This window comes from Tamandua tetradactyla, chromosome 6 (assembly GCF_023851605.1).
Source record: "Tamandua tetradactyla isolate mTamTet1 chromosome 6, mTamTet1.pri, whole genome shotgun sequence".
Classification (NCBI taxonomy): Eukaryota; Metazoa; Chordata; class Mammalia; order Pilosa; family Myrmecophagidae; genus Tamandua; species Tamandua tetradactyla.
This window is the reverse complement of record NC_135332.1, coordinates 136,216,996-136,231,805: the sequence shown is the minus strand read 5'-3', so window position 1 is coordinate 136,231,805 and position 14,810 is coordinate 136,216,996. Positions and strand designations below refer to the sequence as shown.

Genomic DNA, 14,810 nt, shown 5'->3' with positions numbered 1-14,810 from the left:
ATACCACACAAATCCCCGTTGAGGGAATTCTACAAAATAATTGACCTGTGATATTCAACAGCATTAAGGTCATGAAAGTTATGGAAAGACAAGAACTCTTCCAGCTTGAAGAAGACAAAGAGACAACAATTAAATGCAAAGTTTGACCAAGGGTTGCATCCTTTTTCTGTAAAGGGCATTAATGGATCAATCTTTGGAATAGATGATAGTTATGTGTCAATGTTAATTTCCTAACTTTGTTGAATGGTGGATAGATAGATAGATAGGTAGGCAGATAGGTAGGTAGGTAGATCGATGGATAGATAGATAAATAATAGAGAGATAAATAATAGAGCGAGATGAGAGTGATAGGGCATAATGTTGGCAACTTTAAATTCAGAAAAAACATTCTTTGAATTATTGTTGCAGTTTTTCTGTTAGAAACAATTTCAAAATAAAAAAAAATAGCTGAAACCAAGCAAGGTAGAAAATAGGAAAAACAAGACAGAGAGAGAAATGAGAAATTTAAGTTGGATATGCTTAGTTGGAACAATACTGGTTGTGTGTTTGAAGAAATAAGGGTTGGGGATATAGGTCCTGAGTATATCTTTGGTATATATGGTAGTTAAAACTTTGAAGAAATGAGGCAACCCAGGAGAGCATATATGGAATGGATGAACTATGGGTAACACCAAAGTTTAACAGGCAGTTAGAAAAAGAATGAAGGAGATCAAGAAGAAATTGTGACAGAGGAGGAGAATCAGGAGAGTGCTGCCTTGGAAATCAAGGCTTAGAGTTTCAGGATACTACTTTCTAGTGCCTCATGTGATAGAGATTTCATAAGTAAGAACAGTTTGCCCCATACTAACTATGGTGTTCTCTTTTATAGTTTTGTTAATCTGCAGCAGATATTTTCTAAGCAATTAATCTGTTTATTGAGCTGTGATATTCCAGAAGACCTGCCATTCCTTCCTTGTAGTACAACACCTTATGACTAACCAAACTAGTAGAGCTTCCATGTACTGTTAATTGTCTTTTTGTGCTATGGTTAGGGCAAGTATAAATCCCAGTTGACTGGAACACTTCTGTTTTATACTTGTTCTGGTATAATAATGACCTTTTTGACACTCAAAAGTGTCCTAGTTTGGATGATAGATTATATGGGCACTCTATTGTAGGTCTTTGTGTTGACAGAATATTCCTTTCATATCTGAAGTTGAGGAGCTGATTGATAAGCGTATCTTTTAGCTAGTTCTGGGTAACTTTTTGATTATCAAATGTTTATTCCTTTACTTATACCTCTTTCAAATCACCTTTCTGATAATCTAGGCTTCCATTTTCCAAACTCCATTTCATGAAACATGAGGATTCATGGGATGGGAATGTGCATAATTTGAAAAATTGGACAACTAAATTTGGGAAACATGGCATATTCGAGTCCTTTCTTACAGACTGAAAGGGATATGTGGAGATGTGTTTTTCAGTAAACTTCTGAAACTTATTAATATGTTATGCTAAAACTGTTCTGTTTGAGGAAGTTGGCTCATGTTTGTTTTAATTTAAAAAACATGTAAGAAAAATAAAAGTTATAACTTGGTTTGAATAAGCCAGATTCAGCTACAAATAGTTTTGTTAGATTTATTGCGTATCAGAACATTTCATCTACACTGAACACAAATATATTGTTTGGAAGTTCCCAAATACATTTAGCATTTGGGCTAAACATGAAAAATGTATATTTTTTTGCTTGTAAATCTTTGTCTCAGAGTGATTTAGTGAAAACTTACTGAATTCATAATAATTTGTTAAATTCCAGAACCAGAAAAAAAGAGTTCATATTTGAGGAATTATGGTAAAATGGACATATGTCTAATTACTTAGGAAGTAGAGTAAAAGATGCTTTACCTCTAGACATTGCTTTGTCCTTTAGCCACGGATTTTTTTTTTTAATTTTTATTGACAAATCTTCACACACACACCGTCTATACATGGTATACAGTCAGTGGCTCACAATATCATCACATAGTTGTGTATTCATCACCATTATCATTTTTAGAACATTTGCATCACGCCAGAAAAAGAAATAAAGTGAAAAAAACTCATACATCCCTTACCCCTTACTCCTCCCTCTCGTTGACCACAAATATTTCAATCTACCCAATTTATTTTACCCCTTAACCCCCTGTTATTTATTTTTATCCATTTGTTTACTCATCTACCATACCCTGGATAAAAGGAGCATCAGACACAAGATTTTCATAATCACACAATCACATTGTACAAGTAATATTGTTATACAATCATCTTCAAGAATCAAGGCTACTGGAACACAGCTCAACAGTTTCAGGTACTTCCCTCTAGCCACTCCAATTGCCATAAACTAAAAAGGGAGATCTATATAATGCATACAGATAGCCTCCAGTATAACATCTCTGTCAGGCACAGGGTTGTTAAGGATTCCACATGAGACAGTGAGTCAAAGATTAACAGATTTATTGAAGGGATAAAGCAGTGAGGAAGCAGGTGGAAGAACAAAATGGAAAAAGCACATAGGAGCCTGAAATTGGCTCCTGCCTGTGGAGCCAGCAGGAAGAAAGAGAAAATGGTTCTGGCTCCTTGTTCTGGGAGCTTTGTTTTAAAGGGACAGTGACACTGGGAGGGGAGGGTGCCCACTGGGTGGTGTATTGTTTCCTGATTGGATGTGGGCTTGCAGCAGGTTTATATCTGGATCCTTGGACCTTCTGAGGATGCTGAGGAGGGGGCTGAGGGAGGACTCTGCATCAGGGGTTCCTTTTGCTTTTAGAATTTCTTTCTGAGACCTAACATTCTCAACTCTTTGAAATCTCTCAGCCACTGAAACTTTATTTTGTCCCATTTCTCTCTTCCCCCTTTTGGTCAAAGAGGATTTCTCAATCCCATGATGCCAGGTTCCACCTCATCCCAGGAGTCCTGTCCCACATTACCAGGGAGAGTGACATCCCTGGGAGTCATGTCCAACATAGAGGGGAGGGCAGTGAGTTCACCTGCCAAGTTTAGCCTGTTTTTTATGCCAACTGGATGGGATCAACTTCCTTATTATTGACATACTAATTGAAAAACTCTTGGGTTTCGTATAATGCCCTTAAAATCATCCAGTTTAAAGAGTTTATAAACAATAACAGAAAATCAAGATTTGTGACCTTTAGCTCTGTAACCTTATTTTTAATTACTCTTTGTCTCATCATAAAAAAAACATTCTGAAGATGCGTTGGTTAGCAAAATTGATATGAAACTGCCCTTTCTCAATCTCAGAATCTCTGAAACCAAACATAGCCTTCCTGCTTCTCATTACTCCTGATTTATTAAGCTCTTAGCATGCAGTGTTACAAACTGCCTGCCTTACTGGTTTTATGCCAGAATCATAGATGTTGTTGCTCTTTTTACATGGTTGAATATGTATCTCTTTTTATATTAGCGCTTGGTAATAGCAAAGTAGGGTCTGCAGTTTTTTCATGTGGTACTATGTTATTGTAACTAAAAGAAAACCTTTGTAAAGTGAAAGTATGCTTAAAAATTACCTTTATTTATAGGATTGTGTAAGTTGTGTGATTAAGGATTTTTTCATTGACTATTACAAATTATATCATAGGCCAATTCTAGCTTAACTAACTTCTTATTTCCCTTTGCAAATATGATGCAAGAAATTCACTGAAGTACATTCCCTATTTCACAGAATTTAAACCCTAGTAAATTATAAAGATTATTTTTCTGCTTAGGGATATTATCTCTCTTTTGTATTTTTTGAGATTTGAGTTCCTAGCCTCTCGATATTCGTGCAAAGCTAACGTTAAAAAAATTAATCCCAAAGGACCCTTGATGCAGCACCCCCCTCCCCCACCCCCAAGAATGAGTGTTGTTGATAGTACATTCAAGGCAGCTTTTTGTCTATTCTGGGCAGTATAAATTTAATGTGTTGTTTTCAAGTATGTCTTGTGTCCAGATGCCACAACAATCTGTGCATTAAAAAGGCATTAAAATAAAAGTAAGTAAAATATTTGTGGGTATTTTTTGGTGGGGGCAGGGAATTTGTGATACAGTGATGCTTAGATCAATTTAGTGCATTGTTTTCTTACCACAGTTATAAACATTTTCTAATGTAGACCTCAAAATAAGATCAATAGCATTGTATCAAAAGTTTATAGGTTAGATTCCTAGAGTCCACTTCAGGCCTACTCAGAATGGAGGTGGGATGAGAAACCTGCAGTTTAACAGACATTTAAGTAATTGTTCTGCCGACTCAAGTTTGCTAACAGAAAACTTTATTATTGATTATCCTGGGGCCATAGCATAATAAGATTATTTATTGTAAAGTTCATTGTTTTTAAATCTTTTTATGCAGACCATAGTAGCATCTAATGCCTACAGTTGAACTTCATTAATCTTTTTCTTGTATTCATAAGCGGGGAAAATGTAACTTGAAACAATAACCATTCCTAAACATAACCAGTAATCAGCCTTCAAAGTTGATCTTTTAATGTTGATTAAATGCACATTTCATTTTTTTCTTTTCTTTTCATACTGCATGAATTGCTGCCACAGTTCATTTGCTGTCTTTGGAGTACACAGGTTAGTGGACCCTTTAATTTTAATTGCTGTACTGTTTACAACTTGACTCATCACATAGAAACATTGTACTTAGTTCCTCCTCTAAAGGGAGAGCCAGGCTCTTCAAGTTTCCCTCATTTATTTCCTAACTCCAAACTGCTATATACTTTTTTCAGCCTTTGTCGGTGAGGAACATTCAAAATGCTATGGAGCACTTTGAGTCCAGGTAGCTCAGCCTAAATGCAGGGAACTTGGTCTAATAAGTTTATATGCCTCTGGATAGCTAAACTTTATCAAATGTATTATGTTTTGGTGCAGTTGAACTTGGTTTATAAAATTATGAGGGATCCTTTCAATCAATAGTTGCAGCTTTGGTTTATAATGAATTCATGATAAAGTCAATATCTTTATTCTTCGTTTTGTTTGTTTTAGAGGTTTAATTAACATAAAGTAAGTTATTTGGGTTTTAAGTATATCATCTCTTCAGTTTTGATGAATACAAGCAGTTTCCTCATGTTCCATCCTAGTCACTCCCTCCTCCAGAGGAATAACTGATCTGATTCCTATTCTCATAGGTTAGTTTTGTCTATTCTAACATTTATTATAAATGCCCTAAATTATTTTTGTGTGTTTATCTTCATTCACTTAGCATATTTTTGAGATGTATCTACATTGTTGCATATGTCAGTAGTTTTCTGGGGCTAAGTAGTAGTATATTATGTGAGTATACCACAATCTGTTTATTAGTTCTACTCTTGATCACCATTGGAGCTATTTCTAATTTAACTAATATGAATAAAGCTACTATGAATATTCTTGGCCAAAGTTTTTTTGGGCCGTATATATTTATCTCTTTGGGATGAATATGTAGGTGTGGAATGTTAGTAGTTAACTTTTTCTTTTAATTTATTTTTTAATATCAAACCAAAACAACATACAAACATGAACATTCTTGACATATATATGTTCTGTGCATGGTGTACAATCAATGGCTCACAATATCATCACATAGTAGTAAATTCATCACCATGATCATTTTTTAGAACATTTGCATCACTACAGAAAAAGAGATAAAAAGAAAAAACTCATGCATACCTTAACAGTTAAGATAACCCTCCATCTCATTGACCATTAGTATTTCCATCTACTCAATATATTTTAAGCTTTGTACTCCCTATTTTTTTCTATACCCCTTCCCACTCCCTTTCATTGTTCACAAGCATTTCAAGCTACTCAATTTATTTTAACATTTGTTCCCCCTATTATTATTTATTTATTTAATTTTAATTTTAATTTTAATTTTTTTTACATGGGCAGGCATCAGGAATCGAATCCAGGTCTCTGGCATGGCAGGCAAGAACTCTGCCTGCTGAGCCACTGTGGCCCACCCTTATTTTTTTTATTTTTAATTCATATTTCTTACTCATCTGTCAGTATCCTGGATAAAAGGAGCATCCGACACAAGGTTTTCACACTCACATAGTCACATTGCAAAAGCTGTATCATTATACATTCATCTTCAAGAAACATGGCTACTGGAACACAGCACTACAGTTCCAGGCACTTCCCTCTAACCTCTCTAATACACCTTAAACTAAAAAGGGGATATCTATAAAATGCATAAGAATAACTTCCAGGATAACCTCCCGATTCTGTTTGAAATCTCTCAGCCACTGACACTTTATTTTGTCTCATTTCTCTCTTCGCCCTTTCCGTCAAGAAGGTTTTCTCAATTCCTTGATGCTGAGTCCCAGCTCATTCTAGAATTTCTGTCCCACATTGCCAGGGAGGTTTACAGCCCTGGGAGTCATGTCCCATGTAGAGGGAGGGTGGTGAGTTTACTTGTCGTGTTGGCTGAGAGAGAGATAGGCCACATCTGAGCAACAAAAGAGGTTCTCTGGGGGTGGCTCTTAGGCCTAACTTTAAGTAGGCTTAGTCTGTCCTTTGTGGGGGTAAGTTTCATATGAACAAACCCCAAGATTGAGGGCTCAGCCTGTTGATTTGGTTGTCCCCACTGCTTGCGAGAATATCAGGAATTCTCCAAATGGGGAAGTTGAATTTTTCCCCTTTCGCACTGTTTCCCCAAGGGGACTCTGCAAATACTTTTTTATTCACTGCTCAAATCAATCGTCTGTCTTTCCTTCTGGTTTCATTTGTGCCCTCAGCCCTCCTCCCTCTGTCATTCTCACATTCAGCTTCATTGAGTGTACTAACATTATTATTGTGCTGCAATTAGGTAGAATTGTGCTATCCAGTTTTGAATTTTCACAATCAGTCCTGTTGTACAATCTATATCCCTTCAGCTCCAATTACCCAAAATCTACCCTATTTCTAACTCCTAATGGCCTCTGTTCTTAACTGAAATTCTCCAACTTCATTCATTAATTTAGTTCATATCAGTGAGACCATACAGTATTTGTCCTTTTGTTTCTGTCTAATCTCACTCAGCATAATGTCATCAAGGTCCATCCACGTTGTTATGCTTCATGACTTTATTCTCTCTTACAGCAGCATAATAGTCCATGGTAATGTATATACCACAGCTTGTTTCACCACTTGTCTGTTGCTGGACATTTGGGCTGTTTCCATCTTTTGGCAATTGTGAATAATGCTGTTATAAACATTGGTGTGCAAATGTCCTTTTGTGTTCTTGCCCTCATGTCTGAATAGATACCTAACAATGGTCATATGGCAATTCTATACTTAGCTTCCTGAGGACCCCCAAACTACCTTCCATAACAGTTGTACCATTTTACATTCCCACTAACAGTAGATAAGTGTGCCTCTTTCTCCACATCCTCTCCAGCACTTGTTGTTTTCTGTTTTATTGATAATGGCCATTCTGGTGAGAGTGAGATGATATCTCATTGTGGTTTTGATTTGCATTTCCCTAATAGCCAGGGAAGTTGAGCATCTTTTCATGTGCCTTTTTGCCATTTGTATTTCCTCTTCTAAGAAGTGTCTGTACATGTCTTTTGCCCATTTTGTAATTGAGTTGTTTGTCTTTTTGTTGTTGAGTTGAACAATCTCTTTATATATTCTGGATATTAGACCCTTATCTGATATATCATTTCCAAATATTGTCTCCCATTGTGTAGGCTGACATTTTACTTTCTTGACAAAGTTGTTTGATACACAAAAGTGTTTAATTTTAAGGAGTTCCTATTTATCTATTTCTTTCTTCAATGCTCATGCTTTGGGTGGAAGATCTAGGAAACCGCCCCCTATTATAAGTTTTGTAAGATACTTCCCTACATTTTCTTCTAAAAGTTTTATGGTCTTAGATCTAATGTTTAGGTCTTTGATCCTTTTTGAGTTAATTTTTGTATAGGTTGTGAGATATGGATCCTCTTTTGAATGTGGATATCCAGTTCTCTAAGCACCATTTATTGAAGAGACTGTTCTATCCCAGGTGAGTTGTCTTGACTGCCCTATCAAACATCAATTGTCCATAGATGAGAGGGTCTGTATCTGAGCACTCTATCAATTCCATTGAGCAGTATATCTATCTTTATGCTAGTATTATGCTGTTTTGACCACTGTAGCTTTGTAATATGCCTTAAAGTCACGTAGTGTGAGACCTCTGACTTCATTTTTCTTTCTCAGGATATTTTTAGCTATTTGGGGCATCCTGCCCTTTCATATAAATTTGGTTATTGATTTTTCTATTTCTAAAAAGTAAGCTTTTGGGATTTTAATTGGTATTGCATTGAATCTGTAAATCAATTTAGGTAGAATTGACATCTTAACTATATTTAGTCTTCCAATCCATGAACACAGTATGTCCTTCCATTTATCTAGGTCTTCTGTGATTTCTTTTAGCAATTTCTCATAATTTTCTTTGTGTAGGTCTTTTGTATCCTTAGTTAAATTTATTCCTAAATATTGTATTCTTTTGGTTAGAATTGCAAATAGAATTTTTTTTCTTGATCTGCCTCTCAGATTGCTCATTACTAGTATATAGAAACTCTACAGATTTTTGAATGTTGATCTTGTAACCTGCCACTTTACTGTACTTATTAGCTCTAGTCGTTTTACTGTGGGTTTTTTGGGGGGTTTTCGACATATAGTATCATATCATCTGCAAACAGTGAGAGTTTTACTTCTTCCTTTCCAATTTTGATGCCTTGTATTTTTTTTTTTCTTGTCTAATTGCTCTGTCTAGAACTTCCAACACAGTATTGCTTGTCTTGTTCCTGATCTTAGAGGGAATTTTTTCAGTTTTTCCCCATTGAGAATGGTGTTAGCTGTGGGTTTTTCATATATTCCCTTTATTAAATTGAGGAAGTTCCCTTCTATTCCTATCCTATGAAGTGTTTTCAACAAGAAAGGATGCTGAATTTTGTCAAATGCCTTTTTTGCATCAATCAAGATGATCATGGTTTTTCTGCTTTTGATTTGTTGATATGGTGTGTTACTTTAATTGATTTTCTTATGTTGAACCATCCTTGCATATCTGGGATGAATCCTACTTCGTCATTATGTATAATTCTTCTAATATGTTGCTGGATTTGATTTGCAAGAACTTTGTTGAGGATTTTTGAATCTATATCATTAGAGAGATTGGTCTGTAATTTTCTCTTCGTGTAGTATCTCTGTCTGGCTTTGGTATGAGGGTGATGTTGGCATCATAGAATGAGTTAGGTAGCCTTCCCTCCTCTTCAGGTTTTTTGAAGAGTTTGAGCAGGATTGGTACTAATGCTTTTCTTGAATGTTTGGTAGAATTCACATGTGAAGCCACTATGTCCTGGATGTTTCTTTTACTTGTGATTGGTTTGCTGAGGTTGTCTATTTCTTCTTGAGTCAATGTTGGTTGCTCATACCTTTCTAGGAAGTTGTCCATTTCAACTACGTTGTCTGATTTATTAGCATAAAGTTATTCATAGTATCTTTTCATTACCTCCTTTATTTCTGTGGGGTCAGTGGTTATGTCTCCTCTTCCCTTTCTGATTTCATTTATTTGGATCCTCTCTCTTCTTTTTGTCAACCTTTCTAAGGGACCATCAATCTTATTGATTTTCTCACAGAACCAACTGCTGGTTTTGCTGATTTTCTTGGTTGCTTTCATGTTCTCAATTTCATTTATTTCTGCTCTAATCTTTTTTCTGTCTTTCCTTTTGCTTGTTTTGGGGTTAGTTTGCTGTTTTTTTCTCTAGTTCTTCCAAGTGACCAGTTAATCCCTTAATTTTTTCTCTTTCTTCTTTTTTGATAAAGGCATTTAGGGCAATAAATTTCCCTATTAGCGCTGCCTTTGCTACATCCCATACATTTTGAAATGTTGTGTTTTCACTTTCATTTGCCTCAAGAAATGTATTGATTTCTTTTGTAATTTCTTCCTTGACCCACTGGATATTTAAGAGTGTGTGGTTGAGCCTCTATATATTTGTGGATTTTCTGGCCCTCTACCTATTATTGATTCCCAGCCTCATTCCTTTATGATCTGAGAAAGTGTTTTGTATTATTTCATTATTTTTAAATTTATTGAGACTTGCTTTGTGACCCAGTATATGGTCTGTCTTTGAGAATGATCCATGAGTACTTGAGAAAAATATGTATCCTGTTGTTATGGGGTATAATGTTCTATAAATGTCTGTTAAGTCTAGTTTGTTTTTTGTATTATTCAAATTCTCTGTTTCTTTATTGATCCTCTTTCTAGATGTTCTGTCCTTTGATGAGAGTGGGGAATTGAAGTCTCCAACTATTATGGTAGATGTGTCTTCTTCTCTTTTCAGTGTTTCCAGTGTTTGCCTCATGTATTTTGGAGCATTCTGGCTCGTGCATAAATATTTATGATTGTTATGTCTTCTTGTTGAATTGTTCCTTTAATTAATACGTAGTGTCCCCTTCATTGTCTCTTTTGTTTTACATTTGAAGTCTAATTTGTTGGATATTAGTATAGCTACTCCTGCTGTTTTCCGATTGTTGTGTGCATGAAATATCTTTTCCAAACCTTTCACTTTCAACCTATATTTATCCTAGCATCTAAAATGCATCTCCTGTACACAGCATATAGATGGGTCCTGTTTTTTAATCCATTCTGCCAGTCTATGTTTTTTGGTTGGGGAGTTTAATCCATTAAGATTTAATGTTATTGTTGTAAGGGCAGTACTTTCTACTACCATTTTACCTTTTGGATTTTATATGTCATATCTAATTTTTCTTCTTTTTACCTTTACTGATAGTCTTCATTTCTACAGTCTTCTCCACACCTTTCTCTCCTGTCTTTTCCTATCTGTTTCTAGTGCTCCCTTTAGTATTTCTTACAGAGCTGGTCTCTGGGTCACAAATTCTCTCAGTGATTTTTTTTTTTTTTGTCTGAAAATGTTTTAATTGCTCCCTCATTTTTGAAAGACAATTTGGTAGATATAGAATTCTTGTTTGGCAGGTTTTCTCTTTTAGTATCTTAAATATATCATATCACTCTTCTCACTTGCATGGTTTCTGCTGAGAAATTTACACATAGTCTTATTGGGCTTCCCTTGTATGTGATGGATTGCTTTACTCTTGCAGTTTTCAAGATTCTCTCTTTCTCTTTGACATCTGACATTCTGATTAGTAAGTGTCTTGGAGTACATCTATTTGGATCTGTTCAATTTGGGGTATGCTGTACTTCTTGGATCTGCAATTTTAAGTCTTTCATAAGACTTCAGTAATAATTTCCTCCATTAGTTTTTCTCCTCTTTTTCCCTTCTCTTCTCCTTCTGTGACACCCACAGCACATATATTTATGTGCTTCATATTGTCATTCAGTTCCCTGAGTCTCTGCTCATATTTTTCCATTCTTTTCCCTATATTTTCTTTTGCTTGTTGGATTTCAGATGTCCCATCCTCTAGTTCACTAATCCTATCTTCTGCCTCTTGAAATCTAACACTGTAAGTTTCCATTGTTTTTTTTTCATCTCTTCTACTGTGATTTGTTTTTTCAGACTTTTGATTTCTTCTTTGTGTTCACCCTTTGCCTTCTTTAAATCCTTCCTCAGTTCATTGATTTGATTTTTGATGAGGTTTTTCATGTCAATTCTAACGTTCTGAATTAATTGTTTCAACTCCTCTATCTCATTTGAATTGTTGGTTTATTCCTTTGACTGGGCCATATCTTCAATTTTCCTAGTGTGATTCGTTACTTTTTTGCTGGCGTCTAGACATTTAATTTCCTTAATTAATTTATTGTGGAGATTGTTTTTACTTTTTCACCTAGGATTTTGCTCGCTGAATGACTTTGCTGTCTATCTGTTCTTTGACATTCAGTTCAGCTTATTCTAGACCTCTAGCTTAGGTTTTGTTTAACAGAGGAGAAATTTTCAGGTCTTGTTTTCTTGTTTCTTGCCCTGCCTGTATGGTGCCTCTTTTTTTTTTTTTTTTTTTACCCCATAGGAGGTTCTACTTAGGTATAATAGACCCCAGTCAGATTTTCCCAGACCAGACTGGCCTCTTCTCAGGAGGAAAGTATCACCTGCCTCAGTTTTCCCTGAGGGTGAGACCCAGCATGTTGAAAGACTTTCCTATGAAGGCTTTAGACTCTGTGCTTTTCCTGTCCAGTATGTGGTATTTGTCTGCCTGCGGGTCCTACCAGCATAGAGTGATGCAGAACCTTCAACTTCAGCAAACTCTTCCTGCTGGGGACATGGTTGAGACAGAGGAGAGGTTGTATGCTGGCTTTAATGGCTTCAGACCTTGGGGTCTGAATTACTTGAGGGAGGAATTCCACCTGAGCTGCACCGCCCCCCCCCCCCCACCTCTCCTGGGGAAGGCACAGCCTCCAGGGAATTAATTCCTTTCACCTGAACAGCCTCTTTGTCCTTGCAAACAAGCTTAAAACTGGGGGCAGTTGTAGTCAAAGAGCTATCAAGCCATAGTAACACAGCCACAAAAAGAAAAGAAAAAAAGAATCCTTTTCAGAGCAGGGCCCCCATTCCTCAGGTTTTCTAATCAAGAGCTTAAGTTGGTATGTTGCTCTATGTATCTCCAAATCCTTTCTGCTCCCTCCTCTCCTTCAAGGCCCAGACCCTTTCAAGTATTTTGTGCTGTCCAATCCAAAAAAACCTCTTTCCCCCACCCCCCCATCCCCCACCCCCGTCAGCCCTGCCCCCTCTGCACCAGGGTAAAAACCAGCAACCTTGGCTTTTATTCGTGGTTCAGCTGAGCTGGGGGTCTGTCTTTGGTAGTCAGAATTTGTTAATTCATTCCACAATTGGAGCTTGGTTGAGCTCCTCCCCTTACTGTTAGTAGTCTCTTTCCTTTTCCCTTTGGAAGTAGCCTGTGGGGGAGGGTCACCGGCCTCCTTGGCTTGGGAGACTCATGGTTCTGGGTGGAATCGCAGCTGGTTCAGCTTGTCCAAACTGGTGTACACTGTGTGTCTGGTCACTGATGTGGCCCCAGCAGTTGTTCTGTACTGTTCCTGGCTATTTACTAGCTGCTCTGGAGGACGAACTAAATTCCACACCTCATTAAGCCACCATCTTGGATCTTTGGTATTTAACTTTGTTAAAGAAACTACCAAACAGTTTTTCAAAGCAGTTGTATTTTTTTTACATTCTCACCAGCAATGTATGAGAGTTTCAGTTGCTCTACATCCTCCCACAGTTTTAGTTTAATCAGCTTTTTAAAAAAATTTAAACCATTGTAATAGATGTATAAAAGATTATCTCAGCTCTAATTTAAATTTCCATTTTGCTGATTACTGGTGATATTCAACACTTTTTCGTGTGCTTATTAATCATTTGTATTATCTTTTGTGAAGTTTCTGTTCAACTCTTTTTCTTTCTAAATTGGGTTGTTCACCTCCAATACTTCTTTATATACTCGGTGCTAGTTCTTTGTCAGATGCATGTGTTATGAATGTTTACTTCCTATTACTTGACTTATTTTCTTGCTAGTGTCTTTTGTTGAGCAAAAGTTAATTGCAATTGTTTCAACGTAGCACAGCCCCAAGACTAAAGAACATGGCAGGCAGAAAGTTACCCGTGAGTTTTTAACTATGGACTTAGGAACAGGGAAAGATTCTTCCCAATGATGACCAGTCAGGAAATATAAGTCAGCGCTCTATCAATTGGGGAAAGCAGGGTTTTATGGTGGGTGTAGCCAAGAAGGCACATTTGCTAACAAAGTTAACTATTTTCTTATAGTAACAGTTCAAGGTTTCCTGAAAAATACTGGTATAGAATCATTCAAAAAAGTTTCAGAAGGTCTATCTAAGGAGTTTGACCACTTTTTCCCCCTTCTGGGGAGCAGATTTTTCTTCTTGCCTTTGCTTTGGACACACATGCTGCTCAGTGCTTAAAGCTCTGTTGTTTTGCTTTTTCTCTTCCCCCAAGTAAGGGGTCTTGATCTGTGGGTTGCCACAGTAATGACATCTAGTTGACCCTTTATTTTCTTTTATGGTTTACACTATCTCTTTTTTCTTTATGTGTCTTCTTTAAGATATATGTTTTCTTTAAGACATATTTGTCTACCTCAAATTTGTGAAGATATCTTATTGTTTTGTCCCTACTAGCTTTATTGTTTTAGCTTTTATGATTAGGTCTATGATCTATTTTAGGTGATTTTTGTGTATGGTGTGAGAGAGCCTTTAAGGCTCTCTCCCACCCCCTATAAGTATATACAGTTGTCTGAGTACTATTTGGTGATTCTGTATTCATTTTTGTTCCCTAGTTTGGCTAAAGAGTGATTCCCAACAACTAAGATTCTTTTTCTGGGATGTGACTTTTGGGGGTTACATAGGTAACTGTATTGTAGTGACTTTTCCTCTGAATTTTAATAGCAACATTGGCAAGTGATCAGGATTTTAGAAATCACCTTTTCATGTATTCAAGTTTTTAAGTGCTTTTTCTACTGCTATGAAGGAAATTAATTTGGCAAAGTTAAGGTGAGCTGGTAACTGATCTCTGGAAACTTTAGAAGACTATTGTTTAGCTTCCTGGTTTCATATAATAAGAATTTGTTCCTTCTCACAATGATTTATCTCAATATATTTATGTCAAGGTATATACTGTCAACTTGGATTCCTTGTCACACTTTGATGGTCTTTCAAAGCTATCTTTTTTTTTTATTTCCTTAAATTTAGAGAATTATTTCTGGAGATCTGAATCATTGTATGGTCCCTGTTAGGGGAGGTCAGAATGATTACAGAGTGGAGATGACCCTTGCATGTAATATTAAAATAGAATTTCCACAAGCAAGGTAGTGTGGGAAAAAACATTTAAGATAAATTTCAGAGCATGAGAAAATGGATCAAAATCATGGAACTA

The 14,810-nt window shown here is 36.3% G+C and overlaps 1 protein-coding gene across 3 annotated transcripts in view; it reads left to right on the top strand.

Moving 5' to 3' along the window:
• Positions 1-14,810, top strand: part of TRIQK (triple QxxK/R motif containing) — a 111,582-nt gene that overhangs the window by 44,658 nt on the left and 52,114 nt on the right. For 2 of the 3 annotated variants that reach the window (XM_077167198.1, XM_077167197.1), the window contains exon 3: positions 4,558-4,584. The exons of the other annotated variant lie outside the window; for it this stretch is intronic. The gene's annotated coding sequence lies outside the window, so the exon portion shown is untranslated. The remainder of the gene's footprint in view (positions 1-4,557; positions 4,585-14,810) is intronic. 3 annotated transcript variants of the gene reach the window in all.